The following is a 16,197-nucleotide window of genomic DNA, read 5'->3' on the forward strand; positions in this document are numbered from 1 at the left end:
AATTATAGTGCTAAAATATCAATTTTCTGTAACTAATTATTTGGAAATCTTGGTCCTCTTCAAATTTTAAAAAGTTGATTAAATGACTTTACTAAACGAGGACACAATTTCCTAATTTTAATATAAACTTGTTCTTAGATAGCAGAATTGAACTTCTGTTTCATCAACATCATTGGATTAAATATTTATATTTAAGTTATTTTTTCTGGCGGTAACGTCAGATATATATATAAGATAAAATAAATACTAGAGTGTCAACATCAGTGTTGTTTTTAATGTTTGTTTTATTAAGGTGTTGGAAGTGGTTTTGCAGCATGGCATATTGCCACTCTTGATTGTGAATCATTTACTTATGAAGGCCAACATTCTGAAATCCAATCTTATCACTTCTTTCTTTTGGTCTTCATTTGCTACAAGTACCTTCCACCGTTAGCACATCCATACTAATGAAGCTGATTCTTTTGCATACTTCCATCACACTCTCAGATAGTATACAATTTATTTCTCTTCTGATTCTGGAAATCTTTATTAGATTAGTCTCACACTATCATACAGCATTATGCTTCTTACTTAAGTTTCATATGGATTGCTGCCTATAACATTGGGAGAGAAACCTTTTGTTGTCAAAAGAAGTGACTATTATCTGAACTGCTTTCACTCTTTTACTCTTTTACTTGTTTCAGTCATTTGACTGCGACCATGCTGGAGCACCGCCTTTAGTCGAGCAAATCGACCCCGGGACTTATTCTTTGTAAGCCTAGTACTTATTCTATCGGTCTCTTTTGCCGAACCGCTAAGTTACGGGGATGTAAACACACCAGCATCAGTTGTCAAGCAATGCTAGGGGGACAAACGCACACACACACACACACACACACACACACACACACACACACACACATACATATATATATATATATATACGATGGGCTTCTTTCAGTTTCCGTCTACCAAATCTACTCACAAGGCTTTGGTCGGCCTGAGGCTATAGTAGAAGACACTTGCCCAAGATGCCACACAGTGGGACTGAACCCGGAAACATGTAGTTGGTAAGCAAGCTACTTACCACACAGCCACTCCTGCGCCTTTCTTCCTGTAGCTACTATAATTACACCCACCTCTTGCACACATCCAAAGAGAAGACGCTATTTACTACATCTAGTGAGACGTTTGAATATTTCAATATTTCAATAGTCTTCACTTCATTGGTACCCCTTTAATAACTAATCTTGTATATCTCGTGCAGTCATTGTTCACTACTAGTCCTACTGCATCTTGAATGTAGCTGTTGCTTGTTCTGAGTAATGATGTCAAGTTTTTACATATTCCCTTTCTCCATATCAAGAAAGGCCAATCTGCAGTTGATGCTGTTATTTTGTGTTCTCTTGTATAAATGAATATTTAGGTCTTTGTTATGTTAACCTTTCAGCCTCGGAACGAACTGCTTCTGCAGCACTTTGAGTCTGCAGTGGAAACTCTCTCATCAGCATATAAAGTTTCTAAGGAAAGCTGGTCCTAAAGAGACAATAAAGAAAATAAAAAGGAAAACTGTCAGCTAAGCTTTGATGAATATTCACTTGTACACTAATTTCACCACTTAAGCATTACCATTAATTACAATGATTTTATAATAAAATTTACTATGGAGCCTGAACACAGGTAGAAATACAACTATTACCATACTACTTCTACACAATAGATAGATAAAATTAATAACATTGCAGTTAAATTATAAAATTGGTGTATGACAGCTTGAAAGGTATTTATGGCCCTGCACGTGTTAGATGATGTCTTTATTATTTAAAGCTTTCAATGTTTCCATGATAGTTATTCATTAATATCATGGAGAATATAAAGGTGATAGGTTAATATATTTTGTTTCTCTCCAAGTTCTGTGTATCAGTAATTCATTGAGTTTTATTAAATTGACTCCTTTTCTGTAAAAATGTCTATAGAGATTCATAAAATAAAAATTCAGCATTAAGGACATTATACTGCAAGTGCAGCGTTTGTGTATGTGCATGTGTGTGTGTGTGTGTGTGTGTGTGTGTGTGAGAGAGAGAGAGAGAGAGAGAGAGAGGGAGAGATCTGCTTGACTAAATTTTATGAGTGATTACTAATAGTTACATGTATGATATTCATAAAAGAAATTTATAAAGAGATCATCATCATCATCATCGTTTAACGTCCGCTTTCCATGCTAGCATGGGTTGGATGATTTGACTGAGGACTGGTGAAACCGGATGGCAACACCAGGCTCCAATCTAATTTGGCAGAGTTTCTACAGCTGGATGCCCTTCCTAACGCCAACCACTCAGAGAGTGTAGTGGGTGCTTTTACGTGTCACCCGCACGATGTGTGGTTTAATAATCTGAAAATCTTTTACCCTTACCTGTTAATAATAACTGACATAAAAAAATTCTTATATTTGAGTGCACACTGTAATTTGAGCTATTTGTCACCATAACACTATACTACCCTGCATACATGTGAACTGATCATCATCATCATCATCGTTTAACGTCCGCTTTCCATGCTAGCATGGGTTGGACAATTTGACTGAGGTCTGGTGAACCAGATGGCTACACCAGGCTCCAATCTGATCTGGCAGAGTTTCTACAGCTGGATGCCCTTCCTAACGCCAACAACTCCGAGAGTGTAGTGGGTGCTTTTACGAATGTAGCTGTTGCTTGCTCTGAGTAATGATGTCAAGTTTTTACATATTCCCTTTCTCCATATCAAGAAAGGCCAATCTGCAGTTGATGCTGTTATTTTGTGTTCTCTTGTATAAATGAATATTTAGGTCTTTGTTATGTTAACCTTTCAGCCTCGGAACGAACTGCTTCTGCAGCACTTTGAGTCAGGCGGTCAGTCGTTAATGTTATATTAATAGAAGCCTATTGCTTGGTTTTGATTTTTCCAGTCACATCACTTTTATTAGTATCAGTGTCTTTGGGAAATACATCAGCACTGTGATTTGTCACTCCTTTTCTTATAGGCATGAATGTGTATGGGTTAGGGTTAGGTTGCGTAGTTAAGAAACTCACTTTGCAACCATGCGGTTTCAGGTTCAGTTCCACTGCATGACATGTTGGGCAAGTGTCTTCTATTATAGCCCTAGTTTGACCAATGCCCTGTGAGTGAATTTGGTAGACAGAAACTGTATTGAATCTTATCATATATACACAGACATGCAGGAAGTAAATAGGCACCTTTAATTTTCAAAATCTTTCATTTGATATTAATTGGTTGAAGGAGAAGTTTTCTTCTAGCTGCTCGTCCATAATACCCAAGCTTATGCAGATATGTAACACACGTTCTTGGACTTACTTCTAGGTATTTTGCAATGTCAGAAGCCTTCAAATGGGTTTCGTTTTCCACAATTCTCTTCAAACAGTGAAGCTTCCTTTCCGAGGGCCCAGGTTGGCCGGGACGAGAATCTGTTGATTCTTTTCCTTGGCTTTTGAATTGCACTATAATTCTATTAACAGTAGCAAGAGGAATTTGAAGATTTTCAGCAATTTTTTGCTGGCTAAGACCAGCCTCAGATTGCCCAACAACACAACCCCTTTGAAAATCCGACAGTTCTGCTGCATTTTTTGTGCGTGGCATGGTTACTCTTCACAAATGCTTAATATAATGGCACCTGGAATGAAAAAGAATAATTACATTGTAAATTCTACATAGCTGAAAACATATTAAGATACTTAGATCAGAAATTTTGAAAATTAAAGGTGTCTATTTACTTCCTGCATATCTGTGTGTGTGTGTCTTTGTGAATATGTTTGTCCTCAGCCTATCTCTTGACAACCAGTGTTGGATTTGTTTGTGTCCCAATAACTTAGTGGTTTGGCAAAAGAGATCAATAGAATAAGTACTACATTTAAAAACAATAAATAGTGGGATTGGTCTAATCAACTGAATCCTTCAGGGTGGTGTGCACCAGCATGGCCACAGTCCAATGATTGAAAGAAGATAAAAGATAAAAGAGGCTTAAGAAATAATTATTGCTATTTAGATAAAGAACTGATATCTAATTGTATAGGTTTTTATTCATATTCTTAAAATGTTTTAGTTATTTTAACGGTTATAATGATGACAATTATGAGCAAAAGGAAAACAATAGAGATGGAATGATAATGTTGGGAAGGTCACACAGAATTATATCTACATATATATATATACATCATCATGCTCAAAATATCTGTTTGGGGATATGTGCTCATAATCTTTACATTGTGGTCTTCTAATGAAATACCAAATCATAAAAATTGATAAATTTCCATTGACATTTGAAAGATCTCTCAGCATATTTTAGCGTTCATTCTTCTCATTTTACTCAACCATTGATAATTGTCTTTTATTTGTTCCATGGCCATTTTAGTGGGTTTTTTTTGTTTGTTTGTTTTTGTTTTCTATCTGAATTCTGGTGATTTCTGCAGCACAGGCTACTAGCTGCACTGACCTATCATTTTCTCTCATGAATCCCCCCCCCCCCCAATTACAGGTATGAACATGACTTAAATATAGTTCTACTATTTATTTTCTTTCAAACATTATTAATACTTTTAATTATTTTGAGGCAGATTGAGTATGTTACTGAGATTTTATTAATGCATTTAGTAAACCAAATATCTCTCTGTCTCTACAAATATTCCAACTATTTTGTAAAGTATAGAATAATCTTGTTAATAATAGTCTAGACTCCTAACAGTGAATACTTGTTCCGAATCTTAAATATTAATTTAACATATTGTTCAAGGAAGAAATACATAAGTTTATGATCAACATGATGCTAGGAAATGTGGATGCCACCCCACCCCCACCGCCTTTTGAATACAACATGTAAAATTTCATACAGATAGAAAGGAGGGACTGAATATAGTTAGTGAGTTTCAAATGGCAGATACAATAGATAGTAAAAGTATAGCACGTGTGTATGACCCCTTGACATTCAGTAGTTCCATATGAGCTTCTTAGTATACAATGTGAAAGCAATAGAAAGCTGCTGATATATGTATAGAGGTTGTTGCATTTGGAAGTCAGTAAAATACCAAGAATGTTTAAAGAATCAATAGCTTAGTCAAGAATAAGGATGGAAAAGAAAATCAGCTGATGTAAGTTCTTCAAAATAGCACATGATTTTCTCTTTAAACTCATAGAGTTGCCTGGAAGCATTTAAAGTGCCAAGAAAAATTACTTCAGAAAGAGGAGAGTTTGGGTTAATATTCTTTATGCAGGATGAGAGATTATTATTTCTTCTTCATTATCATGACCAAACACTCTTTATAAATATAATGTATTGTTATTTATACAGATTTATTTTATTAAATTAAACGTTCAAGATTTCCAGATTATAATGTTTAGCTCGCTATTTTAGTACTTGCACTTTGCCACTAGAAGATAAAATACCTAACTTTCACTTACTGATCCCAGTTAATACCATTGGTTTTTGGTAGTACTGATGATTTTTATATTGATTTAGACTTCAAGATTATATTCTTTGCAATATTCCTTGCAGGCGCAATGGCTCAGTGGTTAGGGCAGCGGACTCACAGTCAGAGGATCGTAGTTTCAATTCCCTGACCGGGCGTTGTGTGTATTTATTGAGCGAAAACACCTAAAGCTCCACGAGGCTCCGGCAGGAGGGGGGGCGACCCCTGTTGTACTCTTTCTCTCACTCTTTCTTCCTTGCAATGGACCAGCATCCCGTCCAGCTTGGTGGGCGGGGGGGACACATACGCCATAAAAAACGGGAAGCTGGGCCCATGAGCCTGGCTAAGCTTTAAAAAAAAGGATGCAAAAGGAAAAAAAATATTCCTTGCAGTTTATTAGTTTTATTTGTTGTCTAGGAAAGTGCCCCATGGACAAGTGTCTTCTACAATACCCTTAGGCCAACCAATGTTTTATGAGTGTATTTGTTAGACAGAAATTATATGGAATCCCATTGCATGTGTGTGTGTATATATATCTATATATAATGGACTCTCCTGTCTGGGTGCTCAGCTTGCCTAACGACCTTCACAAGTGATTTGTTTATAGTGATCAAGTGTTTATGCTACACATTAGCTCATTCTCTCCATCAAGCCACGTGTCAGGTATTGAAGTGATCGCAGAGATTAAGTGTTTTGCTCAAGAACACAATGCACCACCCAGTCTAGGAATTGAAATCATGATCTCACAATTGTGAGTATAAAACCCTAACCACTAGGCCATACACCTTCACAGACACATATCATCATCATTTAATGTCCGCTTTCCATGCTGGCATGGGTTGGACAGTTTGACAGAGGACTGGCAAGCCAGATGGCTGCACCAGACTCCAATCTGATCTGCCAGGGTTTCTACAGCTGGATTCCCTTCCTAATGCCAACCACTCCGAGAGTGTAGTGGGTGCTTTTACGTACCACTGGCACAAGGGCCAGTCAGGCAGTACTGGCAACGACCACGCTCAAATGGTGTTTTTACATGCCACCTGCACAGGAGCCAGTCCAGCGGCACTAGCAATGACCTCGCTCAAATCTTGTCTTTCACGTGCCACCGGCACAAGTGCCAGTAAGGCAACGCTGGTAACAATCACGCTTGAATGGTGCTTTTTATGTGCTACTGGCATGGGAGCCAGTCAGCGGCCCTGGCAATGATCACACTCGGATGGTGCTCTTAGCGCTCCACTAGCATAGATGCCAGTGAAGCGGTGCTGTCATCGAATTTGATTTTGATTTCACTTGCCCCAACAGGTCTTCGCAAGCAGAGTTTAGTGTCCAATGAAGGAAAGGTATACATAAGTGGGCTGGTTACTCCACTTGCATAGGCCACGGGTTATGGTCTCACACTTGGCTTGCTGGGTCTTCTCACGCACATATATATATATATATATATATATATATATATGTGCGTGAGAAGACCCGGCAAGCCAAGTAAGATCGTTGCCAGTGCCCCTGGACTGGCTTTTGTGCGGGTGGCACATGAGATGCACCATTTTGAGCGTGGCCGTTGCCAGTACCGCCTGACCGGCTCCCGTAGGATTTTCGAGTGAGATCGTTGCCAGTGCCCCTGGACTGGCTTGTGCGGGTGGCACCTAAAAGACACCATTTTGAGCGTGGCCGTTTTCGTGCGGGTGACACGTAAAAGCACCCACTACACTCTCTGAGTGGTTGGCGTTAGGAAGGGCATCCAGCTGTAGAAACTCTGCCAAATTAGATTGGAGCCTGGTGTTGCCATCCGGTTTCACCAGTCCTCAGTCAAATCGTCCAACCCATGCTAGCATGGAAAGCGGACGTTAAACGATGATGATGATGATGATGATGATATATATATATACACACACATACATATATATATACTTATTATACACAAATATATATATATATATATGTGTTTGTCCTCCACCACCACCACTTGACAACTGGTGTTGCTTTGTTTACGTCACCTGTAACTTAGCAGTTCTGGAAAAGCGATAAATACAATAAGTACTAAACTTCAAAAAAAAAAAAAATACACTAAGTACTGGAGTCAATTTGACTAAACTCTTCAGGGCGGTGCCCCAGCATGACCACAGTCCAGCAACTGTGTCAGTTAAAGTAAGAGAACAGATTAAATATTCTTCAAAATTTCTAACTCTGTTAATATTATTAAAGTCTTTCTGTTTTTTGGTTTAGTGTGGAATCTCTACCAGATTACCAGTTCTTTCAGGTATTCACTTTACTCAGACTTTCCTTCTAAGAATTCCATAAAAGAAATATAAGTTTTCATCTCTTTCATCGAATGACCATTAATAGCTTAAAGGGGGAAAATCAATGGACTTTATCTCTGATTATTTTACTTCTTAGTCACCAGCTTATTTTCCCTTTGAAGTCATATAAACATTCAATAGTAATACATAGGCTATTATAGTTTCTTTACAAAAATACTTAATAAGAATTGAAACACCTTTGAGAACACTTAAAACATTATCTCCACAACTAGCTAATAGATAAACAGATATATGACTGAAAAGATATTCAGATGGTACATATTTGATCAACTAAAAGAAAATGTCAACAATTATATTGAATATACTGTTTCACTTATTTGAACTAAATGCAGTAACTATTGATTGACATAGATCTTTGTGCCCTGTAAAACTATGATTTACCATGTACAGTATCTCTATGACCCAGACATCATTTCTTTTGTGATTGATAATATACATAACAGAGCCTAACAGCTTATTTCTTTTGAAAAAATAAAATGAAAATCAAGGCTATTTCACAATAGTATTCTATTAAATTTTTGGCATATTTGCTCTAATATTTTACAATTACAAATTTTATAAATATTTTAAGAACAAACATTCTGAATATCATCATTTTATGTTTGATTTTTCCCTGAGTCAGTCCTTATATAGAGTTGTAGTCCGAGGAACACATCTTACTCATACGGTCCATTTTTGACATGATTTTTATGGATGAATGCCCTTCTTGTTGCCAACTACTTTTAAGAGTGTAGTAGGTGCATTTTATCATGGCACAAGAATTAGATAAGTTACCTTGTCTTCACAAGGCTAAAAATTACTTTCTATACTATATTTATCTTCCAACCACTTTACAGAGTGTACTGAGTGCATTTTATTGTATCACTAGCAATAGGGATGTGGCCTTGTCTCCAACAAGTCTAAACAGCCTTACATTATTTCTGTAAGTTCATCAATATCTTTACAGAGTGTACTTTGTGAAGTTATTGTGCCACCAGTACTAGAGAGATTGTTTTGACCTAGCCAAGACTAACAAATCCTCTTGAAAAGTTAGGCACCGGAAGAATTCAATGCAGTGTACAAGAGAGAAGACTGCACTGGTTTGGTCATGTGATGCAGATGGAGGTAGACAGCTGCATAAAGAAGTGCTGATCACTTAAGGTGGATGGAACTGGTGGAAGAGGGAAACCCAGGGAGACATGGGACAAAGGCTGAAGACTGATCTCAGGACTCTAAACCTCATGGAGATGACAAAGGACTAAGCTATCTAGCACTTTGTTGCAGTCAAAAAGGCCTGTCCACCACAGCAGAACTGTTAATGATACCCTCTTAGCTGAAGGGGTTTTTGCCAGCAAAATCTCCATGCTGGGGCCACATAAAAAGCACCCATGCCGGTGCCATGTAAAAAGCACCTGTGCCGGTGCTGTATGAAAGCATCCATGCCAGTGCTGTGTAGAAAGCACCCATGCCAACTACATGTAGAAAGCGTCTGGCAGAGACTACTTAAAATGAACCTGTGCCAGGTCACATAAAAAGCACCTTTGTTCATACCACATATAAAGCAGCAAACACATTCTGTAAAGTTGTTGGTGTTAGGAAACCAGCTGTAGAAACCAAGCCGAACCAGACTGGAACCTGGTGCAGCTCTCCAGCTTTCCAGCTCTTGCCAAACCATCCAACCCATGCCAGCATGGAAAACAGACATTGAATGGTACCGATAAAAGGATAAAAGTATAAACAGGCAAAATAGTTGGTATCAGGTTAAATTATGACATTTATGTCTTTAAACATGATGTTATATGAGTATAGATCATGAGAAGGAAGGAAATGAATATACTCGTGTAACATCATGTTTAAAGATATAAATGTCATAATCCAACCTGATACTAATTGCTTTGTTTGTTTATACTTTTATCATTTTATGCTTGTGCACACTCAATTGGTAAACTGCTAGTAGCCAGTCACCATTATACTACTATAACATTCTTGCTTTCAGTTATGAAACTTTTACTTTATCTCATCAGATGTGATGTTACTTAATTATATATCATCATCATCATCTGTTAACATCCACTGTCCATACTGGCATGGGTTGAACAGTTTGACTGAGGACTGGCAAGCCAGGAGACTGCACCAGGCTCATATATACATATGTATATATATATATATGTAGTGTTAATATAAATATAGAGCTATTGAATAAGTTTTTAAAGTTTTAATATTTAAAAAATTTTCATATAAGATTGGTAGTCAGTACATATAGCAATATAAAAACATTAATAATCTTAAAATGGATGATAAAGACTTGCTTGATAATACATTTCTTTAAATTATTTTATCCCAGATCCTCTATGGATTTAAATTCCCCAATTCTTATTTCTTTATTGCCCACAAGGGGTTAAACATAGAAGGGACAAACAAGGATAGACAAATGGATTAAATCGATTATATCAACCCCAGTGTATAACTGGTACTTATTTAATTGACCCCGAAAGGATGAAAGGCAAAGTCGACCTCAGCGGAATTTGAACTCAGAATGTAGTGGCAGACGAAATACCGCAAAGCATTTTGCCCAGTGTGCTAACGTTTCTGCCAGCTCGCTGCCTTGACGCTTATAGCACCTAGGTTTCCCAAGCGGTCACCCATCAAAGTACTAACTAGGCTCAACGTTGCTTAACTACGGTGATCGGACAAGAACCATTGCTCTCAATGTGATATGGACGTAAATTCCTCAATTCTGATAAGCTTAAAATCACAAATAATTATAAATTGCATATTTCTTTTGCTTTTATTCATGATTCCAATTGAGTTCATAGTTGTGAAACTATAGGTAAAAATGTGATTGAGTTTTGTTCCTACAAAGTGGGCACACATTGTTCCAATGTGTGAAGACAGTGTTTGCTATATGGATATTACTTTACATCTGAATTATAGTCATTCTTCCTGTATAAAGTTTTTTTCCCCTACAGAGACTCTACTGGAAGTTAGAAACCTATGAAGACGTCCCTAAAAGAAGACATTCATTCACAGATTTGTTAGGGACCAGCCCCTCAATGACTGTAGCTAACATCAGACTATGTGGACGTGCACAGCATATTCACACTACCATTGAGACAACTGTTTATTGACTGCTCAAATGATTTGGACTAGATATTAGATCATTCACATGAATAAAGAACTGAAAGAAATGTCCTGAACTTGTCAGGGCTCACTTAGATTCCACCCTTGCTAAATGGTTTCATGTGGAATGAACGTATGAATCCAAGTCCAACTGGTTCTAATCTGATGTTAGGTTATATGAGATTTTGTTCCACTGGGGAACTGAATCTCAACTGTTTCCAGAGTGCCCACAAAGTGGGAGTGGTGTGATGATATGGTGAGGTTTCTCAGTTCAGTTTCTTTGATCTTATTCATTGCTTTATTAGCAGTATGGATCAAGAAATATAGCAAGTAATTTTGAGAGACATCTGTTACCCTATTTTAATAATTATTTGTTGCTCATATTGATCCTGATATCTGACAATAATCCAAATCACACCAGAAGTTCAGTGAAGCAGTTCATTTCCAATTGCAAAATTAGGTTAATTTTCCAGTCTGTTCTATCCCTGAGTTTAGTAAGATTGAAAATCTCTGGAATGAAGTTTGTCGTGATAGCAAAGCACAGCAGAGCAGCTACCAAATCTTAATAATCCGTTAACTGTGATCAAAGAATCCTGGAAACTAATTCTGTTTCTCATTGTAAGTATTTGATTGAGTTCATTCTCTACAGATATTGCAAAGACATTGATAGAAAAGAGTATCACTTTGGATATTGATTTGTTAATATATTTTTTTTAATAAGGAACTGTTGCTTCTGTTAATGGTAATGTTTTACTTGTGGTTCAAAATATTTGGCACCTTGATTTCTAGAAGCTGGAAAAAAAATTATGGAAGCACATTGTACACTGATCTCAGAAGGAACCATATTTTAGTTGGCTCCATTCTCAAATTTCATGCGTATAGCAAATATATTATTTTTGCATTCAAATATGTATAGATGTAAAAAATTGGATTTATGATTAGTATATTTGAAAACAAATTCTGTTCTCTTTCATATTCTTTCTTTTTGATACTATTTTTTTGTGTTTTAGAGATATATAATTCTTTCTTTTGATAGTATTTCATACATATTTTAAATCTTGAATTAGGTGCATATCCATAGTTAATACAATGTTAGATAAGTGTTTTGAAGGATCATGTTTATTAAATTTTTTTTTTTTACCCTACTGATTATTTGAAGCATGAAAACACTGCTTTAAATAATCATGCATGATTTACTTCTCAAGATATTTCTGTACCATATATATTTGTAAATAGTTATGCTTTAAAATAGTTTTGTTGTTTATGCATTATTTCTTCTAAAAGAAATCCTGTGGTATTTCTTAATTTTGCTGTTTGAAATTTATATATATATATATATATATATATATATATATATATGCGAGTAAAAATAAATACAAAAAAAGGTGGATTTTTTTGTATGATTGTGTATAGAGGAATATATTATTTTGCTTAAAAGAGTTCCAACACTGTCTGTTTTTTATGTTTTATTTATATTCCTGCAGAACTAATGTGGGGTATAGAATATGGAATATACAATATATAATATAATATACAATATATAATATAAAATAAAATAAAAATGGATAGCACCATGAAATAAAGTATTGAATGTAGATGAAATATTGAGTGTTCAATATAAAGGATCAAATATATAAATATATAAATATAAATATATATATATAAAGGCGACTCGAGTTTCAGGGCTATTTCCCTTCGTCATGGCCGGTATGACAGTCTTTAACAATATATATATATATATTAGTTTCTCTTCTTCTTCTTCTATCTATCTCTCTCTCTCTCTCTACACACACACATGCATTTGAAAAAATTAATAGAAATGGCTTTCCTGATAATTTTTCCACTTTAATAATTAGATGTTCATAAGTTTAAACACCTAATAACTTATGAACATTTAGCTATTAAAGTGGAAAAAATTAACAGAGAAGCCACTTCTATTCATCTTTTTCAAATATATAAAACTGTACCAAGGACTTTCTATTTCTTATTCTACTATATATATATATAGATATATATATATATATATATATATATATATATATATATATACACACACATGCACACGCGCACTCACACGCAGACACACTTTTCTCCATAAATGATTCAAATTTTATATTTCTCTTGTATGCTCATTACAAACTTCAAATGGTAATTTTTAAACACATACAGATTTTTGCATCAAAATAGCTAGTAAACTGACAAGGTTTCTCTTAGAGCGAGTTCACCTAAATGGGATCTATTGATTTATGTGTATGTAACACTCTCTTAATCTATATCCAGCTGCTAATATAAAATAAGTATCAGATTCTGCTATTAATGATACTCATTTTATTGTTATAAAATCAATATTGGTCTGATATTCATTTACTATTTTATTGATTTTTATTTGGATTACCTGTCGATATGATATCCTTAACATATACATAAATATAATGTTTATCTTTGTATTTTCCTTCATTGTCAATTTTAGTTCTGTTTTTCTTCTTTTCCTTCAAAGATTGCTCATCTTTCCTTTTTTATATTACTTCCTTAATATTATGGTTTGTCTTTTGAATTTTATTTTCTTAGAATATTAATGGAAATATCTGCTCTTTAAAGCAAGAACGATGATTTAATAAGATTATGCTCTAGTTCTTTAAATTTAGTTCAATATCTGGAACTAGTTAAAACAGAAATATAATTTATAAATTTCCACTTTTCCACAAATGTCAGAAAAAAAAAAAATAAATACAACTGCTTATGACTGAAAAAATACGTCTAACTATTTATCTGAATTTAATAAAATGTTAATGGAATTCTATAAATTAATAAGGTTCTAAAGAGTTTTATCTGTGCACCTTACACTAGTATTCATTGTAACATTTTAACAGTACATTAGTTTACTGTTTTTATGTATTTAAGGAAGACTGTAGTTATTACATTTTCTTGTTACTTCCAAATAGCTTTAGTTATTCAGATGGTAGTTAGTTGCTTGTTGACCTAATTTGTTGTAAATTGCTTTAAAAGTTCATTGATGCTCTGACAGATGATTTTCTAGAACAATGGGAAGCCCTATGGATTTAGCCATTATTAAAATACTGCTGCAGCCATAATAATGTCTTATGATTTTCCGTATAAATACTAGCGAGATCTATTTTATTTAAAGTATTTGTACATTAACAGTGACATTTACATGAATAGATAACATTATATTGGGTGTTGTTGGTGGTGAAGAAATTTATAAAAGCTACCCATTCTGAACAAACACACACACACAAGTATGTATATATATGTGTGTGTGCGTAATTTCAGCTTCTTAGGGTTGCTATGAATTTGAATGCACAGAAATACATTTCAACACATAATCATATCAATTGAAAATATAAAAATTAGATATATAACTTTTGTTTACGAAATGCTTTCTTTTAAGTAAGCACTTATAATTGTTCCTTAGCAAAAAAGTTGTTTATCATATTTATGGCATTAATGTTTCTTCTCCTTGTTATTTAAGATCACAATGTTTCAGGTAGTTCAATAAGCAAAATTGTGAACTAGAAAGATGTGGAATTTGAAACGTCATCTTAAGGCTCCGTCCGTCCGCATGTGTGTGTGTGTTTTAAATTTTTATTGTTAACAGTGTGAAAACATTTTGATGAATTCACAGAACCTCTTGCATCTCCTTTCTCGGTGTGGAGAAGAAAAGATTATAAAACTGAAATTGAATCTGTATTTACAAGCCAGATCAAAGATATGAATTTGCAATAAATAGTTTAAAGAAAAATTGCCATCATTTGAAGATATAATTACTAGTAATCTCTACAGAAACTAGTTTCCTTTTTACATTTTGTCTCTCACCCTCAACAAGACTAAAGAGAGTCCCTTCTTTCCTGCATTATCCCCTTTCATTTATTCTTTGCTTTTCCACCTAACTGAGTGGCAAGAGATTTAGAGAGGTTGATAGAAGAGTGATTAATGGAAGTGAGAGAAAGAGAGAGAGAATTACAAGGTGGTTGTCGGATAGGAAGCAATATAACAATAAGAGAAAGCAACTGGTAAAAAACAGAATAGGTGGATAGAGCCGGAGTGACTGAAGCAAAAGAGTGATAAAAGAAAGAGGAAGAGAGACAGACAGACAGCTACATGCTGATAAAATGCACCTAATACTCTCTATAATATCATTGGTGGTAGGAATAGCATCAGCTGCAAATAAAGCCCATGCCAAAAATGGAACATGCAACAAAGATGTGGTTCTCAAGTTATCTAGAAGGGACTAGCAAGATAATAACTCTGGATAAGAACTGATTTGAACTGTGATAACTCATCCAACCTGTATCAGCATAGAGAAGCAATCATAAGATCATGATAACGATGATTTAGTTATAAAGAACAATTCTTTATCTACTATGTTCTTATATTTTAAGCAAATCAAAATGCTAGTTTATTACTCTATTTAAAATTGTGTTCATGATTTCTTTTACAATCTTCAGCATTTCTGATAATATCGTTTTGTTCTAACCTTTTTCAAAACACATTTTTAGCACTTGTGCAAATATAATGTTAAAAGGGTCATTTTTGATGACCTCAATGGAGAATAATAAACTTTTGTACTTATAAGGTGCATGGTCTATCAACTTCTTCATCAATTTGTTTCCTAATATTTAGGGAAATGTCTAACAAAAGAAAAAAAGTGGCAGAAATAGTGAAAGATTCATTTTGCTTTTCATCTGTTCTGGGTCAATAAAATAAGCAGCAGTCAAATACTGTGGTTGATTTCTGGGTTCAGTCCCACTGCATGGCACCTTGGGCAAGTATTTTCTGTTATAGCCCTGGGCCAACCAGAACCTATATATATATATATATAGCTGTGTTTGTGTGTGTATGTCACTGTTTCCTTGCCTTGGCATCAAATGAGAGTTGTAAGTGAATGTCAGACATGGAGGCAGTGTCCTTCATTTCTAGTCTTCTATAAAAACATGTCTGGTTATGGGGAACTATTACCTTACTTGGAAACAAATGTGGGTTGGTGACAAGAAAGGCATCCATCCATAGAAAATCCATCTGAGCAAAATTCCATCTAACCCATGCAAGCATAGAAATGTGGGGGTAAAAGTGATGATGATAATGATGTCCTCTCCGACATATTTTAGCCTTAGGCTTGTATTAAACATGTGCAGCCACAATGTACGCACTGAGTGTTTGAACATTGCAGACTTCTTGTCTTATGTTAAGCAGTTGTAGAATATATAGGAGAAATTTGACTCCTAGTTGAATCCATGATGGGTATCACATCACTGTCTTTCTTTGGCTGAAAATGACTGGTAGTTTTCTTCTGTTTAGTGGTCATCTTGGTGAAAAAGAGTGTATGG

At 35.0% G+C, this 16,197-nt stretch overlaps 1 protein-coding gene and 1 pseudogene across 21 annotated transcripts in view; one reads left to right on the plus strand and one right to left on the minus strand.

The window, feature by feature from the left end:
• LOC106883284 (regulating synaptic membrane exocytosis protein 2) overlaps positions 1 to 16,197 on the plus strand; it is a 272,841-nt gene that overhangs the window by 85,056 nt on the left and 171,588 nt on the right. The gene's annotated exons all lie outside the window — the stretch shown is intronic.
• On the minus strand, positions 10,342 to 10,460 carry LOC128247488 (5S ribosomal RNA; annotated as a pseudogene).

Source organism: Octopus bimaculoides, chromosome 3 (assembly GCF_046866305.1).
Source record: "Octopus bimaculoides isolate indiv1 chromosome 3, ASM4686630v1, whole genome shotgun sequence".
Lineage (NCBI taxonomy): Eukaryota > Metazoa > Mollusca > Cephalopoda > Octopoda > Octopodidae > Octopus > Octopus bimaculoides.